At 39.2% G+C, this 17,172-nt stretch overlaps 1 protein-coding gene across 6 annotated transcripts in view; it reads right to left on the reverse strand.

The window, feature by feature from the left end:
* Positions 1-17,172, reverse strand: part of TENM3 (teneurin transmembrane protein 3) — a 321,566-nt gene that overhangs the window by 174,437 nt on the left and 129,957 nt on the right. The window lies entirely within an intron of this gene.

The raw sequence follows: 17,172 nt of genomic DNA on the forward strand, positions 1-17,172 counted from the left end.
CTGGTTTAAGTGGTTTAGAAAACATAACACAATGTCGTGACTTGCTATTTCAATGGACAGTGTCTATCACTACCTGGAATTCCAATGTCTCTGCTACACAGAATGACAGAAGAACAGGTGCCAACTGAAATGAAATATTTGTTGTACAACCATTTGGAAAATACAGTATTTTCTATTTTTCAAGCCTTTAAGCAGAACAAAAGTAGTGAAATATATGGCCAAATACAGGGCTGTTTCTTTCAATGGGACACTCCTGTCTAAAATCTACTTATGGAAGGAAATAATATAGATAAGCAAAGAAACAGGAGCAGTTTTCCAAGCTCACACCTACAGGGAAACTCACAGCCCTGAATTTCTACCATGTTAGATATTCTGACAGGAATTTAAGTTTTTAGCAGTGTTTCTCAGGTACACGTACTATTTAAAACCTATTAAAATGTTTCACCTGTCAAACTTCAGTTCATCTGCACAAGTTGTTTTAAAACATGCATATGTAATGACTATATCCCATTTCTACAGCTTGAAAGTATCATAAAGGCATCATGGAGGAAGACAGATTTAAATAAAGCTTTAGGATATCATAACAATGCATTTAGTCCTTCAATTAAGCAATAATTAAACCCAGTAAGCAGCAGAGAAATAGTTACCTAATTTACCCTGTGAATATATTGGTTCTTTATAGTATTTAGTCAGCACAGATCTCTCCATGAGAGTAAGACTGCTGGACTACTTTCAAATAAAGTATTACGTTGCCTGTAGGTAGGGAATTGTACCAGAAAATGAAGTAGCTTTATTACACACTTTATGTTAAAAAAACTAGATTAACCTGCATGGATACCATTCATAACTATGAATCTAAATTTAAATTAAAGGAAAAGAGGTTTTTTTCTCATCATGTAGTGATTTGTTTTTATGGTACTCAGTAGTACAGTTATGCTGGAGAGGTGCAGCACCTCTCAATGCTATATTTAAGTTTAATACAATAAATCATATTCGCATCAATACCTTTAATTACCTTCCCTCCATCTCCTTTGTACCCTGCTAGAATCATGCTGATTTTTAATTTTTTTTTCAATTTGCTTTCATATTCAGTTTATCCCATCACATAGTATCTTAAAGATCTCTAAAACAAGTTGCTAAGTCCTAACCAATTGGTTTCCCTGGGAAGAAACCCGTGACAGCCTCACCACGAACTGTTTGCTTAATTCCTTCACATGTCTTTTACTTGTTCTTGTAGTGATCAGCACAATATATATTATTACCAATTTTAAGACTCAGGTTTGGTTCTGGAAGGAAAGTGAGCACTTACTATCACTCAAGTAACTCCTGTGTGAAACCCAAGGATTATAGCCAGGGAAATAACAAGGATGGGGGAGAAGACATTTTACAGGACTCAACTTGGGAATTTAGAAGTAGAGAGATGGCACGTTTTCAAGTTCAAGATAAAGTAGCAGCAGATTTTCTTGCTACCTTGATTTTTTACATTTGTTTGCTTCAGTAACCTGGATTTGTGGTTATTTCTTGATGGAGTATTTAATGCATTATTTATGATGTACCCAAACTGATTTAGACAGCCATTATATTTCATTGTTTGAATAATTCCAATAATAGTTAGCAGTGGTTTTTTCAAATACAAATTAGCTCTATGATTCTTACTTTTTTTTAGCTTGGAACAAATCTCCTTTGCTTGCTTTGGACTTCTCTGACTAGAGAGGAGAGCTATAGTAATATGTTCCAGATGTATACTGTCTGAAGCAAATCAGCATCTCAGTAATACCTATGGATCTTCTGCACAACACTGTTCTCAATAAGCTTCCTCTCTCCTTCTCAATTTACACTTGTTAACTTTAACACACAACATAGCCTTGATTACACAAACTTTAATCATACAAAATACCCTGTTGCCTGAAAATGTGTTATGTCCAAGGTCCCTTAATTATTTTGTGAAGTCCCTCATTTATCCAAGTTTATTAATTGCCTCAGTGCTGTGTGGCAAGTTGACACTGCACAGCACTGATGAGCAGCCATTCGGAAAGAGCATCACTTGGGTGCTCCAGCTTACCGAGTTTCTCAGCTCAGAAAACTCCGTGTGTCATGTGCGGGCTGGACGCGTGGGGCTATTAGCAAAGCTCTCGCTACTACACTCAGTGGGGACAGATCTCTGCTACTGCAACGATCAGGTGATTAGGGCTGCAACACCACCAGGAAATTACACAACTTTGGTGATTTGATTTTCATAAATAAACCTAATTCTGGCAGGCAGGTGTTTGTTGTCACAGTTACATGGTCTGCAGAGAAAAGGGAGCCGGTTATAATATAAGCCAATTCTTCACAGGAACCATAGGCCAACCAGCTGGGACGTGTATTTCTGTACAACTTCATCCAGCACTAGCAGATTTCTGCAGTGAGTTCCTCTTTGATTCCAAGTGAAAAGACAGATAGCTGTCTATACTGCCATTTATAGAATAAGCTACAAGTTAAGAAAAAAAATACTTCACATGCTAGAAAGAGGGATCGTAAATGATGTGTATATTCCTCTCCAATTTTTTTTTACATGGAATGAAAGGCATTTAAAACTATTTGGTAGTATCTCTTATTGAGGTCTTAACAAACACATTTATAAATCACAAAAATCATTAAATATGACAAAATCCAATTATATTGATTATGACAATTTTTCCATACGGCTTGGAGGCACACAATGATGCAAAGAATGTTTCATTCTAAGGAAAACCACAAAAATACAAATATTGATTTCCCCCCCGCCCCGCCCCTGTTCTGCTTCTCTTGGTACACAGCTAGTAAAAATTTCTGTTGTTCTGCTTTGACTTGCTTGCCCATACTTTAAAAAAGCAAATGTTCTTGTTTTTACTATGTGACTTTGATATAAGATAGTAAACTATTTTTCAAGAGAAAGTATACTGGGCTTAAGAGTACTTAAATCTCATCTTTTAGGTTAGTTATGAGGATAAACACACTTCAATTTATTGGCATTTTCATAATCAAAAATACATGACTTTCAATTACTTTTACATACTTCCAAAAACATTATCTCACAGGAAAATGCAAAAAAGATTTGTGGCAAATACAGGCAAACTCCAGGAGGAACAGACTCGGTATCGGAATATGTGAAGATGTGAATAAGTTTGCTAAGGAAATAATATGAGTCCCCAAAGAAAGTAAAACCCAAAGAAAATTTGTTGTAAGAACATTAACAAAGAAATACACCTGAGCTAATAATGAATACATTACATACATATGTACAAGGTAATTATGTTAAAATTTGTACCGCTCTGTGCAAAGATCAGTGCTGATCTAAAAGATGGTATAAAATAAAAGTTGGAAGCAGAACTGATGTCACATATGGAAAAAGCTGAAAGGGACAAGTATGGTAAGTGCAACCCATAAAAAGATAGCAAATAAACAATGGGGAAGACTGCCATCAATGAACTGGTAGTAATGAGAGGCTTAGGGATGCATGGGACTTTTGATACTAAGTATATAAAGGCTTAAGTAAGTCTAAGGCTGAGCCTCTGGCAATTGCTGCTGCCTGACATTGTGTGTATGAGAGCAGAGAAGTGAGGGGGGCTACCACAGAGCGCAGGGAAGAGCCAGGGTGAGCAGGGGGCAGAGCTGTGCCCTCAACTCCAGAGCCTCAGGGACAATTCCACCTGGCCATAACCCACAGCTTACAGTCGTGTACAGGTCACCTACACCCTTTCCCCAGAAACAAAAGCCATTAGTAGCACTTAAGCTTATTTATTTCATATTATGAAGAACGAATCCAGCAACTGCTCAGCTTTCATCTTTTATCTGTCATCACATGCTAAGGAAGCACTTTGCTTCAACACCAATGGGTGCGTAGATGAATTACACACTGCATCTCCACTAGATGTATTTTAGAGAAAATAGTATTGGACACTTTCGGAACGTGGCATTTAGGAGAGAAGTAGGATGGAAGAGAAGCAGTAGTAATGATCTCCTGCTGTTGCAGGGTGGGCAGGCTGGAATAGATGACCCAGAAAGTCTCTGCAGAGCCCTAAAATACATGCACTTACGAAAACCTCCCAACAGATTCAAACACTTAGAGACATTTGGCGGGCAACGCGATACCAACAAGAAAGGAAAAACCTTGTTTATTTTCTTTTGTAACTATAAATCTACATGCTTTTAAGATCATGTTTTAGTTCAGGAAAGTCTTTGATGCTTCATGAATTTATTTAATGCTGAACTTTTGTTCATATATCTAGATTAGTTCTCAAAACCTGGCACTGTCAATTCACTTTGCATAAGATGTATTGTGAGTAACATCCTTTGCAAAAGTAATTTCACTATAAAAATTTGAAGGGCCATTATTTTCATCTCAATCAGGATGCATAAATCCTACACCTAACTCCTCCATACAACTTCTGATGGCTGCTTAAGGCAACACAAGAGTAGACAGCTCTGTTTAGGCTGTTTAGCTATGGCAGAACAGTGCATTTTTCCTTTCACAGTCTTGGCAGCCCTTGTCACTGAAACAGAAGAAAAAAATTCCTCTATCTGCATCTCAAAGACAGAGGGGGAAAGTCTTATTTTGAAGTTAGTGGTAAAGAGTATTTACTGACTTCAATGTCAGTAAGAAAATGCTATTAAATTACAAATTGCAAGGTAGATATCTCCTTTCTTTACTTAAATTAATGGGATTTTTGCTGGTGACTTTATGGAAATGAAGATGTCATGTTATTTTAAATGGCACTATTATGTCATATAAACCCAAAACCATAGCACATACTGTGGAAAAATATGTTATACATATAATGGCTCACTAACAGTAGCTATATATATCCATTTTGTACTTTGCTCCTCACAACAGGAAAAGACAGGTTGCTTTTTTTTTTTTTTTTAAAGAAAACAGTTAATGGGATCTTTAAAAACTGGGATCAGACAGGCAGTGGTATGTGGAGGTCAGAAATAATGTGTCTTCTGGCTACATTAATTAGAAACCAAAACACTTTCAAACAGGCAGAAGGACACTTACAGCCCTTCTGAATCAAGCTGAGATGAATCTTTGCAATCTGTTCTAGGACTTCCCAGTGTGCTGAAAGCTGTAACACACTCTTGTTAAATAGGGCACCTATACCCTCCTAACAAGCTTACTGATTGCATCCCAAAGTTTCAATTTCCATTGTATCACATGTAGATTGACCCAAAAAAGCCCCCTAAAAAACCCAAACCCCCACACCTGGTATGTACAACCCTAAGCGACTGGATTTTGGACCTCTTCATCTCTGCTAACTGTAAGTTACTCATAAGTGAGTTTTAATTGTAAACCCATTTTTTATTATGGACTTCCTGTATGCTCTCCTACCTGTATGACTTGGCATTGGCATTTATCTCTCTGCTGGATACTGCAGCCTTCTGCGGTCAACCTGCAGTGACAGTTATCTCTTAATAAAAACTCTACATGCAAATAGAACTATGAAAAAGTGTTGTGGCATAGCACACAAAGAACAATTATTTATAACCAAAACAGGTTTTTTTTTATTGACTTATACCAGAGTCGACCATTGTAGCTATTCTGAAGATCTCCCTGAGGAAATACACGCATAGACAGTCTTTCAAATACATACACATACACACATATACACATACATAAATAAGACTGTATAAATCCATCTATAGTGAAAAACACTCCAGTGAGAAGAACTACGTGCCAAGAATTCTTTTAAAAATAAATGCTTTCAAACATATAAAAATGATGCTTGCAATCTACTGTGGGTTTTCCATTTAATTGTTTTTGTTTTGCTTTGCTTGTACACATAACAGATAATGACCCTTTTACCCCTGCATTGGGAGGGGCATTTTCCAAGTTTCAAGCCCCTCTGAGTGCTGATGAACTGTGACTACATCTCAGATGCAAATCTTAAATACAAATGACATCTACCTTTCCTAGATTTCCTTGAAAAGTTATTACTTCTAAACAAAACAGGTGCATTATCTTGACATGTATTTCAATTTTCAAAGTTGCAACTGCTTCTGTAGACTGTGAAAGCTGAAACTTTACAAGACTACAGTCACAGGACATTGATTTGAAAACAAAAGTAATCCATTAGAAAGCAAGACAAATGCTGGCCTGAAATACTGCTTTTTGTTGGTTTTTTTTTTTCCTTCTTAAAAGTGTAGTATAATAATTACAGACTGTAATATAAAGCTTGTAATTGTCTTCTGAAAAAGAGAAAGACTTCTTAAGAAAAATGGTTATGCATTAGAACAGACACTCATTTCTGAAACAAACACTTTGTGTTTTGAGGCATTTTGGTGGTTTCAGAAATTTAACAGCTGCTGCTCAGCAGATTGCTAAATGAAAAGGAATGCCCTATTCTTACAGGGGTCAGACTGCATGATCACAACAGCTCCTTCTTCAATCCTGAGTTCAGGCAGTGCTCATCTTCGTCTTAAATGGGAGTTTTGTCTGTAAAGAAATTGCAGAATCTGAGCATTAACTGACACACTATCCTAACTGAAGTGCATTGCTCTCACTACTTTTATTTTTTATTATTATTTTCAAAAGGAATTACCTTCTAACATAAGAGTGAGATGCAGAGCAAAGGTCCACTCAGCTAGGCAGAAAGTTCATGAGCTGAACTAAAAACTGCAGCATCTCTAGCAGCCAGGTTTTATTTTTAGGAGCTATTTTGCTCAACTCAGCTGAACTTTCCATTTTATTTCCCCCAATATTAATCAAAAGTGGGCATGCAAAACGTTGGAAGGGGAACAGAGAGCTATTTCCAGAAGAGTGAAAATCCTCATTCCACTCAGAAAATCATTTTAAGTGACAGGTCTCCGTATTTTTAGAAAAAGACACCTAATTCATTTTTTTGGGGGGGAGGATTTTTGGACAGAAGCAAGCCAATGAAATCAACACCAGATTGCAAAATGTTTTGATTAATTCATATCTCCACTTGAGATGTAAAAGTTCTCACACGAAAATGTCACCTCTCCATTTAGAGCATCTGCTGGGATTCAACCTCCTCTGCCTTGTGATGAGAGCCTCATTCTGCACAGCCAGGACAGGGAGACACCAGCTCAGCCACTGACTCAGCTGTACAAGTCGCACGCTCACAGTTTTGGCGAAGCCACTACCACTTGCAATCAACTCACAAGCCCCAGCAGCAAGCACACAGACCTGACCCCTTCCTACCACAGCCACCAAGCTGGTGCCTGCTCAAATCCGGCCAAATGACAGGGTGTGTGCAGAAGTGCATGGTCTCTCTACATGCAGGCATGTATACACAGCTGCGTACCGATGCAATGCAAAAGGCACCCGTTCATGGCTAACAACTTCTGTCTCAGTCACAGCGCTGCATTGCTGCGCTCATCTGCCTGGGCTTACTGCTTCACTGACCACTACACAGGGGCGGGAGAGGCCAGGAGAGGTCTCTTGAGTGGAGGGGATGTGCAGCCAGTCGTTCTCTCTACTCCCTATTCACCAATTCATGTGCAAAACAACCAAGTCAGCATCACACAGTGCTGTAGACAGAACCCAGCCCTTCTCAAAAACCTGCAAGGATTTTCATGTTAAAAAACCCCAAACTACAAACCCACCACAGACACAAGAAAAAAACAGGCAAAAACCCCACCAATGTATTTTTTTGCATTTCCAGAAATGGAACTGAGCATCAAAAATTGAGCTGCTGACATATACTATAACTGGTGTACGGAGGATAGCCGCTGTCAGTCTCTGCGCGTCTTACATTCACTCAGTGATGAGGCTGAAGAGTTTACCAAGCTTCCGCTCTCAGTCCTGACCTTTGTAGAAGACTGTAATTTTTCTGGATGCTGATATTCTTTCAGATGGCAATTCATAAAGAGTAATCACCTAAAAAGGTAACCTTTGAAGAAATGCTTCTTTATTCTACCTATCCATGACTTTTCGTTGTTAGAGGTGAAATGGATTGAGCCATGTCACATCTGGTTTATCATTTTTCCAGCATGACTCTGTGGTAGCCTGTGTACTTTGTATTTTCAATGTTGCTTTGGGCTAAATTAGAAGGGGCGGAAAAAGTCTTTTTGGAATACAGGACAGGAAATGCATCTTGAAGAGCGCAAGAGGATTTGGGGTTTTTGTTTTGGGAGGGAGCGAGGGAGAGGCTTGTTAAAGAGAAAATAAATCTTCTGAGAATGACTCACAAATCATCCAGTTTTCAGATTCAGGTAATTTCCCACCCTCATTCCTCCCACCCCTGGAAGAAGTAATCAAAAGAGGAATCAAAATAAATACTAATTAACTAAATTTGGTTTTCTTCATTCCACCTGGCCCTACATGAGAAAAGCAGCTAAAGCAACGGTACGGATGCCAATTTTGCCTACTTTTGCTACCAGTGTGGCTGCTGCCATGCAATCTGTTATAAGGGCAACCATATCTTTGAAGCAAAGCATCCAGAGAAGCTCTTAATGACATTGGATTGACTATGCTTGCAGACCACAGAATATGACTTATTTTCTTAGAAGGGAACATGGCAATTTAAACAGATTTTGATAGAGGCTAACAAAGAGCAACAAACTGCTGAAAAAGTGTTCCATAAAGCTCATCTATAAAAATAATACCCTAGTTCTCAATATTCAAACTAGTTACTTCGCTCCATTTTCAAAAGCCCTTACCTTCCTGCTGCACTTTCAAGTTTCATTCTTTGTTGGGGCTTTTTTTCTGCTATATTAAATGTAACTTAACAAAGGAATTTTGGGGAGGGGAGGAATTAGAAAATTACCAGAAAATTATTGACTGTTGTCTCACACAGTACCACTCTCACAAGCAACAGGACATTTACTGGACATTGATGTCTCATTACATCTAGTATGTAATTTATTTCTCTGCTGGAACAGAACTTATCAGCTTTGCCCATGTGGAGAAAATGTTTCTACCTTAGAAACAAATAGACCACCACAGGCAGGAAGCTGGAAAGCTTAAATGAAAATTCGCTGCACAATCACCAAAGTTAGCTCGCTACTGAAGCTGCTAAGGCAGTGGTGTTGAAATGGGCTGGAGGTGGCATTTTAGGGCCAGATTTTTGACAAAGACTAGTCTTGTTGAGGGATGATTTAGAAAATGGAGAATGATAAAAACTGTTGGGTACCAAGAACTCAGAGAAAGCTGGACTCTTTATTTAGGTGTCTCTGGAAATTCAGCATTAAACAAAAACCTCACATCATCAAAGTCCCTTATTTTTGCCTGAACATATAACCAATAATGTTTAACTGGTGAGAAAATGTATACAGTATTTGTAAAGCACTGCAAAGTTGCACATTTTTTAGTCACTCTCTTCCACTGTAAGAAATTATTGCAATTTAAAATAGAATATATTTTGACTAGTTATATAAACCCCCTATTTGATAGCTTTTAATTTTCTAACATTTTATCTGTGTTTATACTTGGCAGGACCGCACTGTGCTCTAGCTACATGTAGAATTTAAAACCAGAAATTTCAAATAGGTTTAGTTATCCATTCAAGTTCAGAAGAACACAGACTTAACATTTCTTAAAAAAATATACAAACCCCTCACATTAGCTTAGGTAGGTCAGAAAATGCTGAATGGAGGTTAAAAAAATCCCTTTGGCCTCAGACTAAACATGGAAGATTTCAGTCCAAAAGTGCTTTTCATACAGTTGTGAGCTAATGAACAAACAGGGGTTCTAATAAAGTTTCATTAAATGTTGGCTATAAAATCCAGCAGTAATAATGTAATCTTTATTTCTTTGCCAATCTGACCACTTCAGAATAGTAAAAAACAAAGTAAAGTAAACCACACTGGTTACTTCTAAGAGGTTTTATCTCAATGAAAATAGAAAAGGCCCAAAAGACTGGGCCAAAAATATATATAAGGAAAATTCCAAAATACAGAAAATACTTGTTTACGCCTGAATGGAGCCAAGGGTAACAAACCCTCTTTACCAAGCTGCTTCCAGAATCCTTGGGCCTTTGTCCAAGGACAAGGGAAATGCCAACTGGGCCATCCAAATCTGCCGACAGACAGAGCTTAGCCATCTCTTTGAAATGAGATGAAAGGAAATTCTCGTCTGAGTGCTTTGCAAACTCTGAAACAACTGCTCTTCATCTAAACGGTAGGATCACCAGCAGAAGCTGTATAAGCCTCTGAGTTCCTGAAAATTATTAATGTTGAAGCATTATACTTTCAAGATGCACCTCTCAGTACCTGTAAAACCTGCCAGATAAAAGCCAATTACTACACAGAAAGCATTTAAAGGCATCAGTCTGGAAGCCCTGCCCTGTAAAACTAAAATTCCCCATATACTTTACTGCACATGCTTTCCAAGATTATCCACTCCCTCATATCAACCTTCATAAATCTCTACTGCCAAAACATACACCAAAGCACTTACTGATAAGAAAAGATACAAACAAATTTCTTATTCAACTGCTTTTTTCTCCCCCTCTGAAAAAGACACTTTTTAGCAGGTTCTTGGCCAAGATTACATTTGTATTCACGCCACGCTCCTTTTATAAAAAGAAGTAATGCAACCAATTATGAGAGCAACCCCTGAAAAAGCCAACTAATGCCTTGACTTTGTCCACATCCGTATCAGTACAAAGTAACTAATTTTATATGATGCTTGATAATGCAGCACTATGTAAGGAAAAGATCATGCAGGAACACTTCCAAGCTAAACATACTCATTCTGAAAGGATCAGACCACATAAAATGCAATTTGTAAGTGCAGAGAAAAAGAGAAATACATAATTGAAGCTGGGTTTACCCACATGTCATTCCTTTTGTACTTTGGCATCTTTATGCCTAACATGCATGCAATTTTCTGATGCAGTTGCTGTTAGTACATGGTACTTGATTTAGCCTCCTACACTCGAAATGCCACGGTATCTACACGAAGAGATAAAGACAAAGGAATAGCCTTAGCTCTCTTGCCCAGTTATCTGAGATGCTTTCTTTTCTTTGTGTTGTTTGTATTTGTTACTTATCTTTGAGGTATCCTAGTAGTCCAAATAACGATTCATTACATGTTTTCTGAAGCAGTTACAGCCTGCAAAATCAATTCTTGGTCAGAATTTTTACATCCACAAGTAAAAAAAAAAATCACAGGATACTTCAAAGTCATATTCTGTCAAATAGAGGAGGATGTTAATCAATGCAGTTTAACACAAAACCCTCTGTCACACTGCTGTTAAGATTATGTGTGCTGAGGTGAGCAGAGAGTGATATTAAGAACCATACACAAATTACTTTTGAACAAAAATGATGCATCAGCCTATAACATTCATCAGCCCATGCAAACTCTCAGGAATCCAACTTTCACTGCAAGTCTCTTTTTGGATCTGTTTATTTCAGAAGATGTGATATGAATGATGGTATAATAAGTTTTACTATGTTTTAGGCATAAATGACTCATACATCATTCCATTGGAAAGAAAAAATCCTAACATGCAAGTACAGTATGTTTCCGCAGCTGCTCCATGGGAACAACAACATATGCATTTGGAAGGAAAATACATTTATGAAAATGCCTGATTAGCAGAAAAAAGCAGAAAACAATTCATTATAAACAATAATATACAACACAACTGCTTTATTTGACATTTTTACCGTTATAGTCTGTTTTCATGGAATCTATTGGATTAAAACGCATCCATCTCTTCCACTCCCACCCCCAGCTCAGATTAGTTTTCATTGATGTTATCCATAAAAAACCAAAAAAACCCTCTAGTTTTCTATAAATCAGGCTTTGAAGGAGGGGCTCCCACGCTAGTTGAATGCAAAGTTGCTGGACAGAGTGCACCAAATTATCTTCTTGCTTCAGGCATCTCCTACCAGAATGCCAGTTTGGGCAGAAACATATGTTCCTTCTCCTTTTTGCTTTGCAGAATACTGTATTTTTATTTTGCATGCCTCCTATCCCCTGCAAAGGTTATGAATTGAACGCTGCAAAGCCAGCAGGCAATGTACCTCTGAGAATTGCACAACATGTATAAAGTCAAGGCAGTGCCACCTACATCACGGCATCTATGACCTCCTAGGCGGCTTCCTGATGTCCCCATCTTCCCTTTTACAGCCAAAGAAACCTCTACCTCTCTACCTTCTTCCATCTTGCCCTTTTATTTCCGTAGACCCTTCTTATTAATGGACACCTTTTTTATTTTCCCTCACATAGCAATTAAAAAGTTTCAGATGCTTCTTCTGATACAAATTAATTAATTTATTGCAGAAAAAGAAGGGAACTTCCACTAAAAATCATCAAGACAAGAACATGTGGCCGCGTTGAATGTAGCACTAGTTAACTAGTTAACTATGCCATTTAATGTAAACCACTGGCATACCAAAATATACTTATAAATTATTTACAGCATTTTGTGACATGTACAGGGAATAACATAAATAGACAGGTAATATTGGTAATGCCATTGTTTCTTTTGATGAAAGCAAACTCAGACATGTTTAAAAAAATGTGCTAAGTGGGCACTTCTTTATGGAGTATACGTCAACCATTCACCAAAAGGAACTGCAGACTCTTCAACACGAAAAGAGACTCAGAACTACCTTCATAACCATCTGCTACTGGAGAGGCATCTCAGATGGTTAACACAACTTTTGGTCAATGTAAGAGAAACAAACGGGTAGAGACAGCAGCTAAGCAGAGAAAAGACACTTGAATGTTTTGCTTGATTAAGGCCAGACGATTAAGTCCAGTCTCCCACCTTCCAGGTGAGTGCCCCAGCTAATGAGCCCTCAGCTAACAGCAGAGCAACTTGTTCTCCCTCTCCTTTTTTCATTAAAATATCTGAAGAACTGTGTTTAGTTCCTCATCAAGATGAATGCCAAGCCTGCTAAATTTTTCATGACACTGAATTCTTGTTCTCCTGCCAGCCCTAGTTATGTGTGAACATTTTAGGCTCCCTCAGGCATTTATTTTACTACAGAGTCCTGAAATACTTAAGTCTATTAAGAGCTAAAATAAACACGCAAAAAGAAGGAATCTGCTAGTTGTTCTCCCAGTCTACGTTTTAAGGAGGCAGTGCCTACACCACTGAAGCCTGGAAATTATTCTCAGTGTTGCCAGTGAATGATGGTACATTTGGCAAAAAACTCATCAAGCCATGTCAGCTACCGCAGGGGGGTTCAGCTCTATGCCACGGCAGGAGCAGCACTGTCTGCAGGCTGGGAAGAACTGGCCAAATGGGGCTGAGCCTGGGAGAATCAGCTGGACCGCAAGTGCACAGCCGGAGCGGAAGGCATAATGCTTTCCAGAAAAGCTGGATTTACTAAACAGTGACTATTCTGCATGTGCATTACCCCTGGGTTTATGCCCAACTGAGTCCCTGCCTGCTCCCTTGCTGCCAGGAAGGGGGGTGGCTGGGAGCAGATCATGACCAAAGAATAATTCACACGGTTTGGCCTTTGTTACCCTCCTCGCCAAAGCCCTTACTGGAGCAGAAAGCGTGCTGGCTGCAAGCTAGGCTGGCCTGCTATGTGTCGAAGAAGCAGGAGCTTGAGAAAAGAAGGCCAAACACCAAAAGATTTCAGCCAGGTCTTGAAAGGCAGCAGATGACTGACTGAATTAACCACTGGGCTGCAGATCTAGCACGTAGGCTATGAGCTGTGCATCCCTGAACTACAGAAAGGAGCTGAAAGAACACTCATAACAAATTCCCTACACAAAATACCTGGATTTAAAGTCACCCACTGAAATAATTTTATGGTCACTCCCAGTTTATCGATGCATTCTGTAGCTGCTCTCTCTAAAGAAGGTCTGGAAATAAAACAAGCTTCCTTGTTTATCGTGAAGTCTTTTATTCCCTACAGCAACTCCAACAGCACTTCCATCCACAATGCTCCATTGTTACTGTTATACTCATTGCTATTATATACTTAAAAAGGAAGCACAAATGGCCAATCTGTGGCCAGAAAATACCATGCCTGACACCAAATCTGAAGTTCAACATTGCTGTCTTAGACACTCCAGGTAGGTGTGAAAAAGTCAGACAGGCTGGATCGATGGGCCAAGGCCAATGGTAGGAGGTTCAACAAGGCCAAGTGGCGGGTCCTGCACTTGGGTCACAACAACCCCAGGCAACGCTACAGGCCTGTGGACGAGTGGCTGGAAAGCTGCCCCCCCGCAGAAAAGGACCTGGGGGTGTTGGTTGACAGGCAGCTGAAGATGAGCCAGCAGTGTGCCCAGGTGGCCAAGAAGGCCAACGGCATCCTGGCCTGTATCAGAAATAGTGTGACCAGCAGGAGCAGGGAGGTGATCGTGCCCCTGTACTCGGCACTGGTGAGGCCGCACCTCGAATGCTGTGTTCAGTTTTGGGCCCCTCACTACAAGAAGGACATTGAGGTGCTGGAGCGTGTCCAGAGAAGGGCGATGAAGCTGGTGAGGGGTCTGGAGCACAAGTCTGATGAGGAGCGGCTGAGGGAACTGGGGTTGTTCAGTCTGCAGAAGAGGAGGCTGAGGGGAGACCTCATCGCTCTCTACAACTACCCGAAAAGAGGTTGTAGCCAGGTGGGTGTCACTCTCTTCTCCCAGGTAACAAGTGATAGGACAAGAGGAAACAGCCTCAAGTTGTGCCAGGGGACGTTTAGATTGGGTATCAGGCAAAATTTCTTCACTGAAAGGGTTATCGACCATTGGAACAGGCCGCCCAGCAAGGTGGTTGAGTCACCATCCCTGGAGGTATTTAAAAGACATGTAGATGTGGCACTTAAGGACATGGTTTAATGATGGACTTGGCAGCGTTAGGTTTATGGTTGACTTGATGATCTTAAAGGTCTTTTCCAACCTAAATAATTCTGTGATTCTAAGTACATGTGTAGATGTACACAGTCTTATATTGGAGATACTACGTACTAAGAAGGCAATGTGGACATCTAACTCAGCTGTCACAACCTGCTGGTATGCACAAACCCACAGCTCATGCCTGTCCCTGGCACATCTTCAGAAAGCTCCCAAAGACCAGACCACCTTCTACATAATGCCTCTTATCATCCTTACCTAAACACTCACTTTGCCTTTTTTTTTTCTTCTTTAAAAAAGTAGTTTGTGTCTTCTTCCATATTTATTTTATGTTTGAAACAAACTTTCAAAATCCCCTTGTTAAACATTTTCTCTCCTACAGTTTTCAAATTACTGTCATGTAGATGTTAGCAATCCAGTCCTCAGGAGATCAATGCTCAAGGTCCCTGTAATGAACTGGATTTAACACGGGTGTAGTACGTCTGTATAATCCTAGCAGGTGATCCTCATTGAAAGCACTACCTAAGACAAATGTCCTCAAAGTTTTTTGCCATTCAGACCTGTGAGGGATTTTTTTATCTCAATACCAAATCTGACAGCTTTATCTTGGCAACGTCCAAGCAAATTGGAGCACTGATATCCAACTTGTTCCTTGCCCTGTTTCTGATGCTCCCAAGATACTTTGCCAATGAGATCTTTTTGAAGGCAAAACCCAGCAGATTTCTCTATAAATAATGAATATGGTGGGGGGGATGTGGGGAAGCCTTCCTCAAACCTGCAATTCTGTAAAGTGCATGTATTTATCATTACAAAAGTGGGGTTGGAATAGAACCTGGCAATTCTTTTACACTGTATTTCCTTGTGTTGGTGAAGAATTATGAGTGTACTTCAGTTTCCAGGTCTGTCCACAGTAGTTGAAAAATAATGAAAGAACAGGAATGAAATCACTATCAAAACCCCTATATAAGCAGTGCTCAGTACTATAGGTGAATTTCCAATTAATCTTTGCCTGCCAAACAGTTTAAGTTAAATTTACATTATGTAAGTTCCATGGATCATGTATAATTCGTTTTACCTTATCACCTGGTCATTTTTGCCCTGTTTTTCTCTCTCTCCAACTTTCCTACATTCATCTTGACAAACTGAAAACTTACCAATACAGAAATTGTTTCTTCCTATAATTGGCAAAGTCCTTAAGCATAACTGGAAAAATGTTGTAATTCCAGTTACAACGGTATTCTTTCTTCACGCCTCCGATACAAGCACTACGGAGTATCAGATTGAGTGGCATGTCTGTGATGAATCATACCTCATGCCCCTGAACACCCATGGCAGGAGAAAAAGAGAATCAGTCATTTCTCCCACCGAGGGCTGACAGGATGTGAAATACAGAGCAAAGTGAAGTTGGAGGATCAGAGCTGCCAGTTTTTACATCACATGGGACCCTATAAAGGACCACAAAGCCCATTTCCTTAAGATGAAAACACAAGAACAGACAATCTTTTGCTCTGCCTCCACCCTGAGTGGGAGGGAGCTTTCTTCAGCTGAGCTTTGCAGTAAAATCGTGGCTACGCTTCTGCAGACACCTGAGGAGCCTTATTGCTTTTTGCTTTCAAGCAGCATAAGGACCTGCTGTCAAGCATTTCACCCGCAACGTTCTTCTGCCTTGTGGGGTGGGAACCCCACTTCAGGGAGTTAAAAAAGCTCAAAAACCTGATGGATTCAAAGTTTAAGCCCAGTGTGACTAAAAACCAGTTCTGAATCCCTAAAATCTAAATATATAATAAAAGCATTGACACAGAAATGGTAGATTGTGACCCCAAACAACTTCTTCAGTAATTTTTTTTTAAATAACTCATAACCTTGCTCAGCTTTGAATGAGAGCTGTGTAACAAGGAATGCCAAAGGAATATTCCCCAAAATTGAAGCATCACAAAGCTTCACTCAGAAACCAGACATAGCACTGCTGCACATTTATTATCCATGAGCTAAAATTTGACTAATGTAATTTAAGATTGACAATTACTGATGGAGGCCATATGTGTCTTTATTAAAAGGAAACTGTCAAATTAAAAATACTGCTTCCATCTGACTTTTTTAGAGTACCATGGTTTCAAATAACATCTCAGATTTATATAACTGAAATAACCACTCTATATATTTTCAGGATTTTTAAAGTCTCATTCTCCGTAAATGAAATCTTGCCCTTTCTTCAGCCATTTGCATTACTCTCTCAAACAACAGTAAGGGAAATGAAAATACATAAAATCAAACAAAACTAAATACAACATTATATTACTAAAACTTGCAAATAATAGTAGAAGCAAGAGTCGCTTTTTTTTAACCCAGTTTTTAACAACTGGTCTGATTTAAATTTATGAATATTATTACGTTGGTGGGTACAAGGAACTCTGTTGTGCTGGGCATTATAG

The sequence above is a fragment of the Gavia stellata genome, chromosome 5, assembly GCF_030936135.1.
Source record: "Gavia stellata isolate bGavSte3 chromosome 5, bGavSte3.hap2, whole genome shotgun sequence".
Taxonomy (NCBI): domain Eukaryota; kingdom Metazoa; phylum Chordata; class Aves; order Gaviiformes; family Gaviidae; genus Gavia; species Gavia stellata.